Genomic DNA, 20,276 nt, shown 5'->3' with positions numbered 1-20,276 from the left:
GGAATGGAATGCATTGCAATAGAACAGATTGGAAAGTAATGGAATGGAGAGGAATGGAATGGAGTGGCGTGGACGTGAATGGAGAGGAATGGAATGGAGTGGAGTAGAGGGAAGGGGAGTGGAGTTGAATGGAATGGAGTAGTGTGGAATGGAGCAGAATGCAATAGGGTGTAGGAGAATAGGAGTGTAATGGAAGGGAATGCAGTGGGGTGGAATGGAGTGGAATTAAATGGAGTGCAACACAGGGGAATGGAGTGGAATGGAGGGGACTGGAGTGGATTGGAGTAGAATCGAATGGAATGGAGTGAAATGGAGTGGAATGGAATAGGGAGGAGTGGAGTGGGCTGTACTGGAATGTAGTGTAATGGAATGAAATTGAGTGGAATGGAATGGAATGGCATGGAATGGAGCATAGTGCAGTTGAAGGGAGTGGAGTGGAGTGGAAAGGAGATGAATAGAATGTAAAGGAATGGAATGGAGTAGAGAGAATTGGAATGGAGTGGAATGGATTCCAATGGAGTGGAGTGGACAGAAATGGAATAGAATGGAATGGAATGGAGTAGGGTGGAATGAAAAGAAATGGAATGGAATGGAGTGGAGTGGAATGGAGTGCATTGGCGGGGATTGGAATGGAATGTAGTAGAGTGGAACTGAGTGGAGTGGAGTGGAAGGGAGTGGAATGGAATGGCGTGGAATGGAATGGAGAGAGTGGACTGTAGTGGAGTGGAATGGAATTTGTTGGAGTGGAATGGAATGCAATGGAATGGAATGGAGGGGAGTGCAGTGGAATAGACAGGAATAGAATGGAGTGGAGTGGATTGGAAAGTAATATAACAGAATGGAAGGGGGTAGAGTGCAATGGAAGGGAGTGGAGTGGAATGGAGTGGAGTGGATTGGAATGGAGTGGAGTAGAGTGGAGGGGAATGGAGTGGAGCATATTGGAGTGGAATGGAGTGGAGTGGAGTGAAATGGAATGGAGTGGAATGGAATGGAGTGGAATGGAATGGAATGGAATGGAATGGAATGGAACGGAGAAGAGTGGTGTGGAATGGAGTGTATTGGATTGGTGGAGAGTGGAATAGAATGGAATGGAGTGGCATGGAATGGAGAGGAGTGGACTCCTGATTAAAGGAATGGAATGGAGAGCAGTAGAATGGAGTGGAATAGAGTAGAGTGGAATGGAAGGGAAAGGAGTAGAATGGAATGGAATGACATGGATGGATTGGAAGGGAGTGAAGTGGAATGGATTGGAGTGGAGCAGAATGGGGTGGAATGGAATGGTGTGGAGTGAAGGGCAATCGAGTGGAGTGGAATGAAATTTAATGGAATGGAAAAGAGTAGAGTGGAATGGAGTGGAGTGGAGTGGAATGGAGAGGAATGGAAAGGATTTGAATGGAGTGGAGTGGAGTGGAGAGGAGAGGAAAGGAGAGGAATGGAATGGAATGGAATGGAGGGGAATGGAGTGGAATGGAGTGGAGTGGATTGCAATGGAATGGAATAGAGTGGAGTGGAGTGGAATAGAGTGCACTGGAATGCAGTCCACTAGAGTGGAATGGAATGGAATGGGGTGGAGTGCAATGGAGCGGAGTGGAGAGGAATCGAGTGGAATGGAATGGAGTGGAGTGCAATGGAGCGCAGTGGAGTGCAGTGGAGTGGAGTGGAATGGAATGGAGTAGAGTTGAATGGATTGGAAGAGAATGGAGTGGATTGGAGTGCATTGGCATGGAATGGAAAGGAGTGGAGTGGAGTGGAGACATCAGGAATGGAGTGGAAAGAAGGGGAATGAAGTGTAGTGGATTGGAATGGAAAGAAATGGAGTAGAATGGAATAGAGAAGAAAGGAAAGAAGTGGAGTGCAATGGAGTGGAATGGAATGGTGTGGAATGGAATGGAAATTAGTTTAGTTGAGTGGAATAGAATGGATTGGGAATGAATGGAGTCGAGTGGAATGGAGTGGAGTGGAGTGGAGTCGGGTGGAATGGAAGGGAGTGGAATGGAATAGAGTGGTGTGGAAAAGAATGGAACTTCATGGTATGGAATGGAGTGGAATGGAATGCAATGGAATAAATGTAGTTGAGTGGAGTGGAATGGAATGGAATGGAATGGAGTGGAGTGGACTGGAATGGAAAGGAATGGAGTGGAGTGGAATGGAATGCAGTGGAGTGGAATGGAATGGAGAGGAATGGAGTGGAGTGGAATGGATTGGAATGGAATTCAGTGGAATGGAACGGAATGGAGTGGAGTGGAATGGAATGGCAGGGAATGGAGTGGAATGGAGTGGAGTGGAGAGGAATTGAGTGGAATTTAATGGAGAGGAGTGGAATTGAATGGAATGTATTGCAGTGGAGTGCAATGGGGTGGAATGGAGGGGAATGGAGTGCACAGGAATGGAATGGAATGGAATGGAATGGATTGGAATGGAATGGAATGGAATGGAATGGAGAGGAGTGGAAAGGAGTGGAGTGCAGTGGAGTGCAATGGAATTGAGTGGAGGGGAGTGGAGTGGAATTGAATGGAATAGATTGATATGAAATGGAATGGAGTAGAATGGAGTGGAATGGAGTGGAATTGTGTAGAATGGAGTGGAATGGATTGGAGTGGAATGGAATGGATTGAAGTGGAGTGGAGTGAAACGATATGGAACGGAGGGTAGTGGAAATGAGTGGAATTGGATGTAGTGGGATGGAGTGGAATGGAGTGGAGTGGAGTGGCGTGGAATTGAGTGGAATAATCTGGAATGGAGTGGAATGGAATGGAATGGAGTGGAATGGAATGAAATGGAAGAGAGTGGACTGGAATGGAATGGGGTTGAATGAAATGGAATGGAATGGAGTGGATTGGAATGGAGTGGAGTGGAGTCGATTGGAGTGAAGTGGAATGAAGTGGTGTGGAGTGGAGAGGATTTTAGTGGAGTGGCATTGAATGGATTGGAATGGAATGGAGTGGAGTGGAATGGCATGGAGTGGAATGGAAAGGAGTGCAGTGGACAGAAGTGGAGTGGAATGGAATGGAGTGGAGAGGAGTGCAGTGGAGTAGAATGGAATGGATTCGAGTGGAGTGGAGTGGAATAGAATGGAATTTAGTGGAATGCTTTGGAATGGAGGAGAGTGGAATCGAGTGGAGTGGAGAAGAATGAAGTGGAATGGAATGGATTGGAATGGAATGCAATGGAGTGGAATGGAATGGAATGGAATGGAGTGGAGTGGAGTGGAGACTAGTGAAGTGGCATGAAATGGTTTGGAGTGGAATGATCTGGAATGAATTAGCATTGAACGAAATGGAGAGGAAAGGAATGGAATGGAATGGAGTGGAATAGAATGGAATTGAGTGCAGTGGAATGGAATGGATTGGAATTGAATGGAGTGGGGTGGAATAGAGTGGAGTGGAGTGGATTGGAGTGAATTGGAATGAAATCGAGTGGAGTTGAGTGGAGATTAATGGAGTAGCAAGAAATGGATTGGAACGGAATGGAGTGGAATGGAATGGAGTGGAGTGGACTGGAATGGAGTGCACTGGAATGGAATGGAATTGAGCGAAATTGAGTGGAGTGGAGTGGAGTGTACCAGAATTAAATTGAATGGAATGGAATGGAGTGGAGTTTAGTGGAGTGGAGTGGAGTGGAATGGAATGGAGTTTAGTGGAGTGGAGGGGAGTGGAATGGAGTGGAATGGAATGTAATGGTGTGGAATGGAATGGAATGGAATCTGAGATTCTGCCACTGCTCTCCAGGCTGTGTGACAGAGTGAGATACCCTCAAAAGAAAGGACTGAAATGGAATGCATTGGAATGGAATGCAATGGAATGGAATGGAATGGAATGGAATGGAGTGTACGCGAGTCGAATGGAGTGAAGTGGATTCGAGTGGAATGGAGAGGAGTGGAATTGGATGGAATGGATTGGAATGAAGTGGAGTGGAGAGGGGTAGAGTGGAGTGCAGTGCAATGGAGTGGAATGGAATGGGACGGAGTGAAATAGAGTAGAGTGGTGTGCCGTGGAGTAGAGAGGAGTGGAATGGAGTGGCCTGGAACAGGATGTAATGGAATGAAGTGGAGTGGAGTAGAGCAGAGTGGAATGGAAAGTAATTGAATGGAGGGGAATGGATTGGAGTGGAATGGAATAGAATGGAATGGACCAGTGTTGAATGGAGTGGAATGGAATGGAGTGGAATGTAATGGAGTGGAAAGCAGTGAAGTGCAGTGGAATGGCACGGAAAGGCATAGAGTGGGATGGAATAAAATGGAGTACAGTGAAATGGAATTGAATTGTATAGAGTGGAGTGGAGTTGAGTGGAAAAGAATGGAGTGTAGAGGAGTGGAGTGGACTGCAATGGAATGGAATCGAATTGAGTGAAATTGAGTGGAGTGGAGTGGAGAGGAGTGTAATGGAATTGAATGGAATGGAATGGAGTGGAGTTTAGTGGAGTGGAGTGGCGTGGAGTGGAAAGGAGTTTAGTGGAGTGGAGTGGAATGGAATGGAGTGGAATGGAATGTAATAGCATGGAATGGAATGGAGTGGAATCTGAGACTCTGCCACTGCTCTCCAGGCTGTGTGACAGAGTGAGATACTCTCAAAAGAAAGGACTGAAATGGAATGGAATGAAATGGAATGGAATGGAATGGAATGGAGTGTACTCGAGTCGGATGGAGTGAAGTGGAGTGGAGTGGAATGCAGAGGAATGGAATTGGATGGAATGGATTGGAATGAAGTGGAGTGGAGAGGGGTTGAGTGGAGTGCAGTGCAATGCAGTGGAATGGAATGGGACGGAGTGGAATGGAGTAGAGTGGTGTGCCGTTGAGTAGAGAGGAGTGGAATGGAGTGGCCTGAAACAGGATGTAATGGAATGAAGTGGAGTGGAGTGGAGCAGAGTAGAATGGAATGTAATTGAATGGAGTGGAATGGATTGGAGTGGAATGGAATAGAATGGAATGGAGCAGTGTTGAATAGAGTGGAATGGAATGGAGTGGAAAACAGTGAAGTGCAGTGGAATGGAATGGAATGGCATAGAGTGGAACGGAATAAAATGGAGTACAGTGGAATGGAATTTAATTGTATAGAGTGGAGTGGAGTTGAGTGGAATGGAATGGAGTGTAGAGGAGTGGAGTGCAGTGCAATAGAATGGAATTGAATTGAATGGAATGGAGTAGAATTTTGTGGAATGGAGTGGAATGGAGTGGAGTGGAGTGGAGTGGAATGGAGTGGAGTGGATTGGAATGGCGTGGATTGGAGTGGAAAGGAATGAAATAGAATGTAGTGTAATGGAATGGAATGGAATGTTATGGAACCTGAGAGTGTGCCACTGCACTCCAGGCTGTGTGACATAGTGATATTCTCTTGAAAGAAAGAATGGAATGGAATGCAGTGTACTGGAGATGAGTGGAGTGGAGTGAACTGCAGTGGAGTGGAAAGGACTCGAATGAAATGGGACATAAAGGAATGGAATGAACTGGAGTGGAGTGGGGTGTAGTGGAGTGCCGTGGAATCGAGCAAAATGGAATGGAATGGAGTGAAATGGAGTGGAGTGGAGTGCAGTGGAGTGGAGAGCAGTGCAATGGTTTGTACTGAAATCGGATATAATGGAATGGGGTGGACTGGAGTGGAGTGGAAGGGAGTGGAGGGGAGTGGTATGGAATGGAATGGAATGCAGTGGAATGGAATGGACAGGAGTGGAATGGATTGGAGTGGAAAGGACTAAAGTGGAGTAGAGTGGAATGGAATGTAATGGATGGAATAGAGTGCAGTGGAAGGGAGTGGAGTGGAGTGGATTGGAATGGAATGGGATGGAAAGGAGTGGAGTGGAGTGGAATGGAATGGACTGGAATGGAATGGAGTGGAATGGAATGGAGTGGAGTGGAGTGCAGTTTAGTGGAATGGATTTCAATGGAGTGGAATGGAGTAGAATGGAGTGGAATGAAATGGAATATAACGGAATAGAATGAAGTGGAATGTTGTGTAGTGGAATGGAATTGAGGGCAGTGGAGTGGAGTGAAATGGAGCGGACCTGAGTGGAATGGAGTGCAGTGGAGTAGAATGGAATGGAGTGGAATGAAATGGAATGGAAAGGAGAGGAATGGAAAGGAACGGCATGGAATGCAGTGGACTGGAGTGGAATGGAGTGGAGTGGAGTGGAAAGGAGGAGATTGGAGTGGAGTGGAATGGAGTGGAATGGAATGGAAAGGAATGGAGTGGAATGGAAAGGAATTGATATGAGTGGAGTGCAGTGGAGTCGAGTTGAGTGGAGTGGAATGAAGTGGAGTGGAGTGGATTGGAATTCAGTGGAATGGAATGGAACAGAGGGGAATGGAATGGAATGGAATGGAGTGGATTCGGGTAGAAAGGAGTGGAGTGGAAGGGAATGGAGTGTAGTGGAATGGAATGGCTTTTAAGGGAGTGGAGTGGAATGGAGTGCAGTGGAGTGTAGTGGCGTGAAACAGAAAGGAATGGATTGTACTGGAATAGTTTAGAGTGGAGTGGAAAGGAATAGAATGGAAAGGAATGAAGTGGAATCCAGTGCAGTGGAATGGAGTAGAGTGGAATGGAAAGGAATGGAATGGAATGTAGTTCAGTGGAGTACAATGGAGTGGATTGGAGAGGAATAGTTTGAAATGGAAAGGAATGGAATGCAATGCAATGGAATGGAGTTGAGTGGAGAGGAATGGAATAGAATGTAGTTGAGTGGAGTGGAGTTGAGTGGAATAGAATGGAATGGAGAGGAAAGGAAAGGAGTGGACTCCAATGGAGTGGAATGGAGTGGAATGGAGTGGCATGAAAAAGAGTGGAATGGAATGGAATGGAATGGAATGAAACGGAATGGATGGAAGTGGAATGAAATGGAATAGAATGGAATTGAGTGGACTGGATAGGTGTGCAGTGGAGCGAAGAGGAATGGAGTAGAGATGAGTGGAATGAAATGGAGTGGTGTGGAGTGTAAGGGAATGGAATGCAGTGGAATAGAATGAATGGAGTGCAATGGAATGGAATGGAGTGGAATGGAACTCAATGGAATGGAATGGAGTGGAATGGAATGGAATGGAGAGCATTGGAAAGCAATAGAGTGGAGTGGAATGGAGTGGAGTAGACCAAATTGGAATGAAGTGAAATGAAATCGTGTGTATTGGAGTTCAGTGGGGTTTAGAGGAATTGCATGGAAGGGATTGGAACAGAATGGAGTATAGAGGAATGGACTGGAGTGGAATGGAGTGGAATGGAATGGAATGGAGTGCAATGGAATGGAATGTAATAAAAAGAAGTTGAGTGGAGTGAAAGCCGTGAAGTGGAGTGAAATGGAGGGCAGGGGAATGGAATGGAGTGCAGTGGATGGAGTGGAGTGGACTGCAGTGGAGTGGAATGGAATGCAGCAGAATGGAATGGAATAGAATGGAATGGAATGGAGTGGACTTCAATGGAATGGAATGGAATATAATGGAATGGAGATGAGTGGAATGGAGTGGACTGGATTGGAATGCAGTGGAATGGAATGGAATGTAGTAGAGTGGAATGGAATGGAGTGGAGTTGGGACAAGTGGAGTGAGGTGGAGTGGAATAGGATGGAGTGGAGTTGAATGCAATGGAGTGGAGTGGAATGGAATGGAATTGATTGCAGTGGAGTGGAAAGGAAAGGTATGGAGGGGAATGGAATGGATAGGAGTGGAATGGAGTGGAATGGAATGCAGTGGAGTGGAGTGGAGTGGAATAGACTGTTACGGAGTGGACTGGAATTTAATGGACTGGAATGGAATGCAGTGGAATGGAGTGGAATCGAGTGGGGTGGAGTGGAATGGAGTGGAGTGGAGTACAATGGAATGGAATGGAGTGTAGTAGAGGGGAATGGAATGGAGTGGAGTGGAGCGGAGTTGAATGGATTGGAGGGAATGGAGTGGAGTGGAATGGAGTGGAATGAAGGGGAATGGAGTGTAATGGAGTGGAGTGGAGTGCAATGTAGTGGAATGGAGTGAAATGGAGTGGAACGGAATGGAATGGACTGGAATGGAGTGCAATGGAGTGGAAAGGAGCAGAATGGAATGGAGTGGAATGTAGGGGAATGGAGTGGAATGGCGGGGAGTGGAATGTAACGGATGGAGTGGAGTGGAGTGGATTGTAACGGAATGAAGAGGAGTGGAATGGAGTGGAATGGAATTAGGGGAATGGTGTGGAATGGAATGGAGTAGAATGGAGTGGAATGGACGTGAGTGGAATGGAGTTGAATGTAATGGAGTGGAATGCAATGGAGTGGAATGGATGGAATGGGATGGAATGGAATGGAATGGAACGGAGTGGAGTGGAGTCGAGTGAAGAGGAGTGGATTGGAGAAGAGCGGAATGCAGTGGAGTGGAGAGAATGGAAAGGAATGGAGTGGAATGGAATGGAATAGAATTGATTGGAATTTAATACAGTTGAGTGGAATGGAGTGGAATGGAGTGGAATTGAGTCTCATGGAGTGGAATGAAATGGAATGGAGTGGAGTGGAAATGAGTAAAATGGAATGGATTGGAATGGAGTGAAATGGAGTGGAGTGGAGTGGAGTGGAGTGGAAAGGAGTGGAGTGGTGTTGAGTGGACTAGAGTGACGTGGAATGCAGAGGAGTGGGGTGCAATGGAGTGGAGTGGAGTGGAGTGGAATTGAATGGAGTGGTATGGAATGCCATGGAATGGAATGCAACGGAGTGGAATGAATTGCAGTGGAATTGAATGGACCGGAATGGAGTGGTATGGAATGGAAAGGAGTGGAATGTAGTGGAGTGGAGTGGAAAGGAGTGGAATGCAATGGAGTGGAGTGGAATGGAGTAGAAAGGAATGGAGTGGAATGGAATGGAGTGGAGTGGAGTTGAGTGAAATAGAATGAAATGGAATGGGATGGAATGAAATTCAATGGAATGGTGAAAAGTAATGTGAAGTTAGATTGTAATACTTCACCCTACTCTTTCTGACAGAGTGAGATCCTGTGGAAAGAAAGGAATGGAATGAAATGAAGTGGAATGGAATGGAGTGGAGTGCAGCAGAATGGAGAGGAGTAGATTGGTCTGGAGTTGAGTGGAATAGAGTGGAGCAGAGTGGAATATGGTAGAGTGCAACGGAGTGGAGTGGAGTGGAATGTAGTGGAGTGGAATCGGATGTAATGGAATGTAGTGCAGTGGAGTGGAGTGGAATGGATTGAAATGGAATGGAATGGAATGGAATGAAATGGAATGGAATGGAATGGAATGGAATGCAATTCAATGCAATGGAATGCAATGGAATATAATGCAATGCAATGGAAATTTGACAAGTAATCTCAGCTGAGATATCGCCACTACACTACAGCCTGGGTGACACAGTGATATCCTTTGGAAAGAAAGGAATGGAATGCTATGGAGAAAATTGGAATGGAATGGAATGGAGTGGAGTGGAATGGAGTGGAATGGAGTAGAATGGAATGGAAAGGATTGGAGGGTAGTGGAATGGAGTGGAGTGGAGTGGACTGGATTGGCGTGGAATGGAATGGAACTGAATGGAATGGAATAGAATGGAGTGTAGTGGAATGGAGTTTAGTGTAGTAGAATGGAGTGTATGTAATGGATGTAATGGAACGGAATGGAATTTAGTGGAGAGTAGTGGAATCGAATGGAATGGAAAGCAGTAAACTGGAATGGAGTGGAATGGAATGGAGTGGAATGGAGTGGAATGGAGTGAAGAGGAATGGAGTGGAATGCAATGGAATGGAGTTCAAAGGAATGAAATGGAGTGGAAAGGAATGGAATGGAGTAGAGTGGAAAGGAATGGAGTGGAATGGAATGGACTAGAGTGTAATGGTGTGAAGTGGTGTGAATTGGAGTGAAGTGAAATGAAATTGATTGGAGTGGATTGGAGTGGAGTTTAGAGGAGTGGCATGGAATGGGTTGGAATAGAATGAAGTGGAGAGGAATAGCGTGGAGTGGAATGCAGTGGAGTGGAATGGAATGGAAAGAAAAGGAGAGAAATGCAATGGAATGGTGGGAAGTTGAAAGGAAATAAATAGAGTGCAGGGGAGTGGAGTGATATGGAATGGAATGGAAAAATGTTTGCTTCGATTGTGCCACTGTAGAATATGCTGCGTGACAGAGGGAGATCCTGTCTAAAGAAAGGGGTGGAATGGAAGGGATTGGAATGGAATGAAATGGAATGGATTTTAGTGGAGTGGAGTGGAATTGAGTAGACTGAGGTGCAGTGCAGTGGAATGTAATGGAAAGGAATGGAATGGAAATGTGAAATGAAATGTGAGCTGAGATTGTGCCACTGTACACCAGCCTGAGTGACAGAGTGAGATCCTCTCAAAAGAAAGTAATTGAATGGACTGTACTGGAATGCAATGGAATGGAGTGGAGTAGAGTGCCATGGAGTGGAAAGGAGTGGAATGGAATGAGATAGAATGGAGAGGAGTGGAGACGACTGGAATGGAATGGAGTGGAGTGGAGTGGAATGGAGTGGAGTAGAGTGGAATGGATTGGAATGGAGTCGAGTGGAGTTCAGTGGAATGCAATGGAATGGAAAAAAAATGGAATGGAATGGAATGGAATGGTGAAATGAAATGTGAGCTGTGATTGTGCTTCTCTGCTGCACACTGGGTGACAGAGTGAGACACTCTCGAAAGAAAGGATTGGAATGGAATGCAGTGGAATTTAATGAAATGGAATGGAGTGGAGTGGACTGGAGTGGAGTAGAGTTGATTGGAGTAAGTGGAGTGGAATGGAAAGGAGTGGAAGGAATGCAGAGGAATTGAAAGCAGTAGAGTGGACTGGAATGGACTGGAGAGGAGTAGAGTGGAAAGAATCGGAATGGCATGGAGTTAAGTGGAGTGGAGTGCAGTGGAATGGAATGTAGTGGAGTGGGGTGAAATTGAATGGAGTGGAGCGGAATGTAATGGAATGGAATGGAATTGCATGGAGTGTAGTGGAATGGAGTTGAGTGGATTGGAAAGGAATGGAATGGAGTAGAGTGGAGTGAACTGGAGTGGAGTGGAAAGGAATGGAATGGAATGGATTGGATTGGAATGGAATGGAACAGAGTGGATTGGAGTGGAATGGAGTGGAGTGGAGTGCAGTGGAGTGGAGTGAAATGGAATGGAGTGGAGTGGATTGGATTCGAGTGGAGTGGAATGGGATGGAATAGAGTTGAGTGGAATGGATTGGATTGGATTGGTCTGGATTGGAATGGAATTCAGTGGAATGGAATGCAATGGAGTGGAGTGGAGTGACATGGAATGGAGTTAAGTTAAATGGAATTGAATGGAATGGAGTGAAGGGGAATGGAATGGAAAGTAATGGACTGGAGTTGAATCAGGTGAAGTGGAATGGAGTGGAATGGAATGGACTGAAATGGAATCTAGTGGAGTGGAGTGGAGTGAAATGGAATGGAATGGAACGGAATGGAGTGGAATACAGTGGAATGGATTGGAAAGGAATGGAGTGGAGTGGAGTGGAATGGAATGGAATCAAAGGTAGTGGAGTGGAATGCAGTGGAATGGAGTGGAGTGCAGTTGAGTAGAGTGGAATGGAGTGGAATGTAGTGGAATGGGGTGAAATGGAATGGAGAGGAATGGAATGGAACGGAGTGGAATTCAATGTAATGGACTGGATTGGAAAGGAATGGAGAGGAGTGGAATGGAGTGGAATGGAATGGAGTGGACTGGACCGGTATGGAATGGAATGGAATGGACAGGAGTGGAATGGAGTGGAGTGGAGTGGAATGGAGTGGAATGGAATGGAGTGGAGTTTATCAGAATTTAGTGGAATGGAGTGGAATGGAGTGGGATGGAGTGGAGTGGAATGGAAAGAAATGGACTTGAATGGAGAGGAGTGTGTGGAATAGAGTAGATGGGAGTAGGAAGGATTCTAGTGAAGTGGAATGGAACGCCATGGAATAGAATGGATTGGAGTGGAATGGAGTGGCGAGGAGTGGAGTTCAATGGAATGGAGTGCAGTGGAGTGCAGTGGAGTGGTATAGAATAGAACGTAATGGAATTGAGTGGATTTGAGTGGAATGGAGTAGAGTAGAGTGGAGTGGAGTGGAATGGAATGGAGATGAGTGGAATGGAATGGAATAGAATGGAGTGGGCTAAAATGGAGTGGAGTGGAGTGGAATGGAATGGATTTAAGTGGAATGGATTGGAATGGAATGGAGTGAAGGGGAGTGGAAAGGAAAGGAATGGAGTGGAGATGAATGGAGTGGACGGCAATGCTGTGGAATGTAAAGGAGTGGAATGGAATGGAGTGAAAAGAGGTGGAGAGGAGTGGAATGGAGTGCGTGAAAAGGAATGGAATGGAACGGAGTGGAGTGGAATGGAATTGAATGCAATGGAATGGTATGGTGTGGAATGGAATGGAATGCAGTGGAATGAAGTGGAATGGAATACAGTGGAGTGGAGTGGAGTGGAGTTGACTATAGCGGAGTGGAATGAAGTGCAGTGGGGTGAAATGGAATGCAGTGGAGTGTGGTGGAATGGAATGCAATGGAGTGGAATTGAATGGAATGGAATGGATTGCAAGGCAATGGAGATGAGTTAATGGAGTGGAATAGAATGGAGTCGAGTGTACTGGATTGGAATGGAATGGAATGGAGTGGAGTGGAATGGACTGGAGTGCAGTGGAGTGTAGTGGAACGGAATGGAATGGAGTGGAATGGAATGGATTGGAGTGGAATGGAATGGAATGGACTGGAATGCAGTGGAGTGGCGTCTAATAGTGTGGGTTGGAATGTAATGCTGTTGAGTGGAATGGAATTCAATGGAACAGAATGGAGTGGAGTGGGGTGGAATGTAATGGAGTGTAGTGGAATGGGGTGGAGTGCAGTGGAATGGAATGCAATGGAATGGAAAGGAGTGGAGGAGAACGGAGTGGAGGGAAGTGGAGTTGAATGGAATGGAGTGGAGTGTAGTCAATTGGTGTGGAGTGGAATGGGATGGAATGGAATGGAGTGGATTGGAGTGGAAAGTAGTGGGGTGGAGTAGAGTGGAGTGGAATGGAATGGAGTGGAGTGGAATGGAGTGGAGTGGAGTGGAATCGAATGGAATGGAGTTGAGTGGAATGTAGTGCAGTGGAATGGATAGGAGTGGAATGGAATTCAGTGGAATTCAATGGAGTGGAGTGTACTGGAGTGGAGTGGAGTGAAGTGGACTGGAACTGAATGGATTTAAGTGGAATGGAGTTAAATGGAATGGAGTGAAGGGGAGTCGAATAGAATGGAATGGAATGGAGTGGAGTGGAATGAATTGGGGTGGAGTGGGGTGGAATGGAGTGGAGTGGAATTCAATGGAATGGAGTGGATTGGAGCGGTTTGGAAAGAAGTGGAGTGGAGTGGAATGCAGTGGAATGGAATGGAGTGCAATGCAATGGAGTGGAGCTGAGTGGAGTGGAATGAAGTGCAATGGAATACAATGAAATGGAGTGGAATTGAAAGGGATGGAATGGAATGGAATGGAATGGAATGGAATAGAATGGACTGGAATATAATGGAATGAAGAAATGTGTGCTGAGATTGTGCCACTGCGGAACAGCCTGTGTGACAGAGGGAGATCCTGTCGAAGGAAAGTCGTGGAATTGAAGGGATAGGAATGGAATGGAATAGAATGGATTGGAATGGAGTGGAGTGGAATTGAGTGGAGTGGAGTGGAGTGCAGTGGAACATAATGGGAATAAATGGAATGGAAATGTGAAATGAAATGTGTGGTGAGATTGTGCCACTGCACACCAGTCTGGGTGACAGAGTGAGATACTGTCAAAAGAAAGGAATAGAATGGAATGGACTGGAATGGAATTAACTGCATTGGAGTGGAGTGGAGTGGAAAGGAGTGGAATGGAATGGGATGGAATGGAAATGAGCTGAGTGAACTTGAATGGACTGGAGTGGAGTGGATTGGAATGGACTGGAGTGGAGTGCTGTGGAATGGAATGGAATGGAATGGAATGGTGAAATGAAATTTGAGCTGAGATTGTGCCACTGCACTCCGGCCTGGGTGAGAGAGTGAGATACTATCAAAAGAAAGGAATGGAACGGAACGCAGAGGAATTTAATGGCATGGAGTGAACTGAAGTGAACTGGAGAGGAGTGGATGTAGTGGAGTGGAGTGGAAAGCAATGGGATGGAATGGAAAGGGGTAGAGTGGACTGGAATGGAGTGGAGTGCATTGGAGTGGAATGGATTGGAATGGAGTAGAGTGCAGTGCAATGGAATCGAATGGAATGGAATGCAATGGAATGGAATGGAATGGAATGGTGAGATGAAATGTGAGCTAAGATTGTGCCACTGTGACCCAGGCTGGGTGACAGAGTGAGATAATCTCAAAAGAAAGGAAAGGAATGGAATGCGGTGGAATGGAATGGAATGGCATAGAATGGAATGGCGTGACTTGGAGTGCAGTCGAGTGAAGTGGAGTGGGGTGGAATGGAATGGAATGGAATAGAATGGAATGGCATGACTTGGAGTGCAGTCGAGTGAAGTGGAGTGGACTGGAATGGAGAGGAATGGAATGGAGTGGAATGTAATGAAATGAAGTGGAGTGAAGTGGAGTAAAGTGGAGTGCAGTGCAAAGGAATGGAGAGGAATGGAATGTCATGGAGAGGAATGGAGTGGAGTGGAGTGGAGTGGAAAGGAGTGGAATGGAATTGGATTGAATGGAAAGGAGCTGAGTGGACTGGAATGGACTGGAGTGGAGTGGGTTAGAATGGACTGGACTGGAATGCAGTGGAATGGAATTGAATGGAATGGTGAAATGAAATGTGAGCTGAGATTGTGCCACTGCGCTCCAGCCTGGGTGACAGAGTGAGAAACTATCAAAAGAAAGGAATGGAATGGAATGCAGAGGAATTTAATGGAATGGAGTGGAGTGAACTGAAGTGAACTGGAGTGGAGTGGAGTTAGTGGAGTGGAGTGGAAAGGAATGGGATGGAATGGAAAGGAGTAGAGTGGACTGGAATGGAGTGGAGTGCATTGGAGTGGAATGGATTGGAAAAGAGTAGAGTGCAGTGGAATGGAATCGAATGGAATGGAATGCAATGGAATGGAATGGAATGGAATGGTGAAATGAAATGTGAGCGAAGATTGTGCCAGTAAAACCCAGGCTGGGTGACAGAGTGAGATACTCTGAAAAGAGAGGAATGGAAAGGAATGCAGTGGAATGGATTGCAATGGAATAGAATGGAATAGCGTGAGGTGGAGTGCAGTCGAGTGAGGTGGAGTGGACTGGAATGGAGAGGAATGGAATGGAGTGGAATGTAATGGAATGAAGTGGAGTGGAGTGGGGTGGAGTGGAGTGCATTGGAATGGAGAGGAATGGAATGTCATGGAGAGGAATGGAGTGGAGTGCAGTGGAGAGGAACAGATTGGAACGGAATGGAATGAAACGGAACAGAATAGAGAAATGTATGCTGAGATTGTGCCACTGCACTACAGCCTGTCTGAAAGAGGGATATCCTGTCGAAAGAAAGGAGAGGAATGGAATGGAATGAAATGGAATGGAATGGAATGAAATGGAATGGAGCGGATAGAAGCAGAGCGGAATGGAATGGAACGGAATGGAACGGAACGGAATGTGAGCTGAGATTTTGCCACTGTGCTCCAGGCTGGGTGACAGAGAGAGACACTCTCGAAAAAAAGGAAAGGAATGGAATGCAGTGGAATTGAAACGGAATGGTGTGGAGTGGAGTGGAGTGGAGTGAAGTGGAGTGTATTAGAATGGAGAGGAATGGAATGGTAAGAAATGAAATGGAATGAAGCGGAGTGGAGTGGGGTGGAGTGGAGTGCAGTGGAATGGAGGGGAATGGAATGGGATGGAGTAGAGTGGAGTGCAGTGCAGTGAAGTGGAGAGGAGTGGAATGGAGTGGAATGGAATCGGGTGTAATGGAATGTAGTGGAAAGGACTGGAGTCCAGTGGAACTGAGTGGAACGGAATGGAATTGAATGGCATAGAATTGAATGTGATGGAGTGGAATGGAATAGAGAGGAGTAGAGAGGAGTTGAGTGAAATAGAATGGAATGGAATGGGTTGGAATGAAAAGCAAAGGAATGATGAAAAGGAGTGTGAGATGAGATTGTACCACTGCACTCCAGACTTTCTGACAGAATGAGATCCTGTGGAAACAAAGAAACGGAATGGAATGTAGTGGAGTAGAATGGAGTGGAGTGGAGTGGAATAGAGAGGAGTACAGTGGACCGGAGTGGAGTGGAGAGGAGTGGAAGGGAGTGGAGTGGAATGGAGTGGTAAGGAATGGAGTGCAGTGGAGTGGAATGTAGTGGACTGGAATCGGATGTAATTTAATGTTGTGGAGTGGAGTGGAGTGGAGTGGAACAGATTTGATTGGAATGGAATGGAATGGAACTGAGGGGAGTGGAGAGGAGTGAACGGATTGGAATGGAATGTAAAGAAATGGAATGGAACGGACTGAAATGCAATGGAATGCAATGGACTACAATGGAATAGAATGCAATGCAATGGAAAGTTGACATGAAGTGAGCTGAGATTGCACCAGTGAACTACAGCCTGGGAGACACAGTAATATCCCATCGAAAGAAAGTAATGGAAAGCAATGGAGTGAACCGGAATGGAATGGAATAGAATGCAGTGTAGTGGAGTAGAGTGGAGTGGAATGGAGTGGTGTGGAATGGAATGGATTGGAGTTGAAAGAAACGGAATGGAATGGAATGAAATGGATTGGAGTGGAGTGGAGTAGATGGAGGGAAGTGGAATTGAGTGGAATGGAAAGTAAAGGAGTGGAATGGAAAGGAATAGAGTGGAATAGAGTGGAATGGAATGGAATGGAATGCAGTGGAGTGGAGTGGAGTGGAGTGGAATGGAGTGGTGTGGAGTGGAATGGAGTGGTGTGGAATGGAATGGACTGAAGTTGAAAGGAACAGAATGGAATGGAATGGACTACATTGGGGTGGAGTGGAGTGGAGGGAAGTGGAGTGCAGTGGAAATTAGTGGAATGAAATGGAATGGAGTGGAATGGAGTGGAATAGAATGGAATGGAGTGGAATGGATTGGAATGGAATGGAGTGGAGTGGAGTGGAATGGGGTGGAGTGGAGTGAAATGGAGTGGTGTCGAGTGGAATGCAATGGAATGGAATGGAATGGAGAGGAATAGAATAACTGAAGTGGAGTGGAATGGAATGGAGTGAAGTGGAGTTGAGTGGAATGGAATGGAATTGAATGGAACGGAATGGAATGGAATGGGATGGAGTGGAGTGGAATGGAATGGAGTGGAATGCAACGGAGGGGAGTGGAATGGAGTAGAGTGGGGTGGAATGGAGTGGAGTGGAGTGGAATGGAATGAAATGGAATTGAGTGGAAAGGAGTGGAGTGGAGTGGAATGGCGAGGAGTGGAGTGGAGTGGAATGGAGTGGAGTGGAAAGGATTGGAGTGGAGTGGAGTGGAGTTGAGTGGAGTGGAGTGGATTTAATTGAGTGGAGTGGATTGGAGTCTAGTGGAATGGAGTGGAGTGGAGTTTAATGGAGTGGAGTGGAGGGTAATGGAGTGGAGTGGAATGGAGTGTAGTGGAATGGATTGGAATGGAGTGTAGTGGAGTGGACTCGAGTGGAGTGGAATGGAATGGACTGGAATGGAAAGGAGTGGAATATAATGGAGCTGAATGGAAAGGAATGGAGTGGAACGGAATGGAATGGAGTGGAAATGACTGGAGTGGAGTGGAGTAGAGTGGAGTGGAATGGAGTGGAGTGGTATGAAATGGAGTGGAGTGAATCAGAGTGGAAAGGAGGGTCATGGAAAGGAATTGAATGGAAAGGAATGGAATGAAATGGAACGGAATGCAATGGAATAGAATGAGATGCAATGGAAAGTTGACACATAATGTGAGCTGAGATTGTGCCACTGCACTACAGCCTGGGTGACACAGTGATATCCTGTCGAAAGAAAGAAGGGGAATGTAAGTTAATGAAATGGAATGGACTGGAATAGAAAGAAGTGGTCTGGAGCGGAGTGAAGTGGAGTGGAGTGGACTGGAATGGATTCCAATGGAATGCGAGTGGAATGGAATGGAGTGGAGTGGAGTGAAGTGTAATAGAAAGCATGGAATGGGATGGAATGGAATGCAATTGAGTGGTGAAAAGAAATGTGAGCTGAGATTCAGCCAATGTACTCCAGCCTTTGTGACAGAGTGAGATCCTATGGAAAGAAAGGAATGGAATGGAAAGGAGTGGAGTGAAGTGGAGAATGGAGTTGAGTCGTGTGGAATTGAATGGAGTGGAGTGGAGTGGAGGGGAGTGGAGTGGAATGGAGTGGAATGGAATGGAGTGGAATGGAGAGCAATGGAGTGGAGTGGAGTGGATTGAAGTATAGTGGAGTGGAATGGAATGGAATTGAACGGAATGGAATAGAGATTAATGTGGAATAGAGTGCATTGGAGTGGAATGGATTTGGAGTGGAATGGAATGGAGTGAAGTGGAGTTGAATGGAATTCAGTGGAAAGGAATGGAAAGGAATGGAATGCAATGGAATTCAGCGGAATGGAATGGAATGGAATGGAATGGAATGGAATGGAATGAGATGCAATGCAATGGAATGGAATGGAATGGAATGGAATGGAAGCTAAGATTGTGCCACAGCTCTCCATGCTGTGTGACTGAGTGAGATTTTCTTGAAAAAAAAGAATGGAACGGAATGCAGTGGAATGGAATGGAATGGAATGGAATGCAATGCAATGGAATGGAATGGAAGCTAAGATTGTGCCACAGCTCTCCATGCTGTGTGACTGAGTGAGATTTTCTTGAAAAAAAAGGAATGGAATGGAATGCAGTGGAATGGAATGGAATGGAGTGTACTGGAGTGCAGTGCAGTGAAGTGCAGTGGAATGTGGAATGGACTCAAAGGCAGAGGAATGGAATGGGACGTAGTTGGATGGATTGAAGTGGAGTGGAATGGGCTGGAGTGTAGTACACTGGAAAGGAGTGGAATGGGATGGATTTGAATACAGTGGAGTGGAGTGCAGTGGAGTGGAGAGGAGTGGAATGGAGTGTATTGGAATCAGATGTAATGGAATGTACTGGAGTGGAGTGGAGTAGAATGGAATGGAGTGGAGAGGAGTGTAGCGGAGCAGAACGGAATGGAACAGAATGGAACAGCAGCTGAGATTGTGAAACCACACTCCAGACTGGTTGACAGAGTGAGATACTCTCGAAAGAAAGGACTGCAATGGAATGCAGTGGAATGGAATGGAAAGGAATGGATTGGAGTGGAGTGCAGTAGAGTGAAGTGGAGTGGAATGGAAAGGAATGGAGTGGAGTGGAGTGGAATGGAGGGGAGAGGAATGGAGTGTAGTGGAATGGAGTGGAATGGAATTTAGTGGAGTGGATTGGAATGGAGTGTAAAGGAATGGAGTTAAGTGAAATGCAGTGGAATGCAATGGAATGAATGGGTGTGAAAGGAATGTAATGGACTGGAATTGAAAGTAATGTACTGGAATGGATTTGAATGGAGTGGAATGGTAAGGAATGAAATGGAGTGCAGAGGAGTGCAATGGAGTGAAATGGAATGGAATGGAGTGGAAGGGAATGGAATGGAACGGAGTAGAGTGGAATGGAATGGAGTGGAATGGAATTGAATGGAATGGAATGGAATGGAATGGAAGGGAGTGGGGTGGAGTGGAGTTTAGTGGAGTGAAGTGCAATGGAGTGGAATGGGGTGAAATGGACTGGAGTAGAGTGAAGTGGAATAGAATGGAATGGAGTGGAATGGAATGGAAACGAATGGATTGGAAGGAAATGGAGAAGTGTGGAATGGAGTGTAATGGAATGGAGCAGAGAGGACTGCATTGGAATAGATGGAATGGAGTGGAGTAAAACGAAGTGGATTGGAGTGGAGTGGAATGAAATGGAATGGAGTAGAAAGGAATGGAAGGGAGTGGAATGGAGTGGAATGGAATAGAGTGAAGTTTAGTGGAGTGGAATGGAGTGGGGTGGAGTGGAAAGGAATTGAATAGAATGGAGTGGAATGGAGTGGAGAGGAATGGAATGGAGTGGAGTTGAGAGAATTGGAAGGCAATGGAATAGAGTGAATTAGAGTGGAATGCCATGTATTGGAATGGAGTGGAGTACAGTGGCATGGAGTAGAGAGGAACGGAGGGGAATGGAAAGGAATGGAATGGAATGCAGTGTAGTGTAGGGGAATGGATTGGAATGGCATGCAGTTGAGGGCAGTGGAATGGAACGTAAAGGAGGGGTGTGCAGTGGACTGGACTGGAATGGAGTAGAATGGAGTGGAATGGAGTTTAGTGGAATGGAGTGGAATGGAATGGAATGGAGTGGACTGGAATGGAAT

The sequence above is a fragment of the Pongo abelii genome, chromosome 13 (assembly GCF_028885655.2).
Source record: "Pongo abelii isolate AG06213 chromosome 13, NHGRI_mPonAbe1-v2.0_pri, whole genome shotgun sequence".
Classification (NCBI taxonomy): domain Eukaryota; kingdom Metazoa; phylum Chordata; class Mammalia; order Primates; family Hominidae; genus Pongo; species Pongo abelii.
This window is presented reverse-complemented; position numbering follows the sequence as displayed.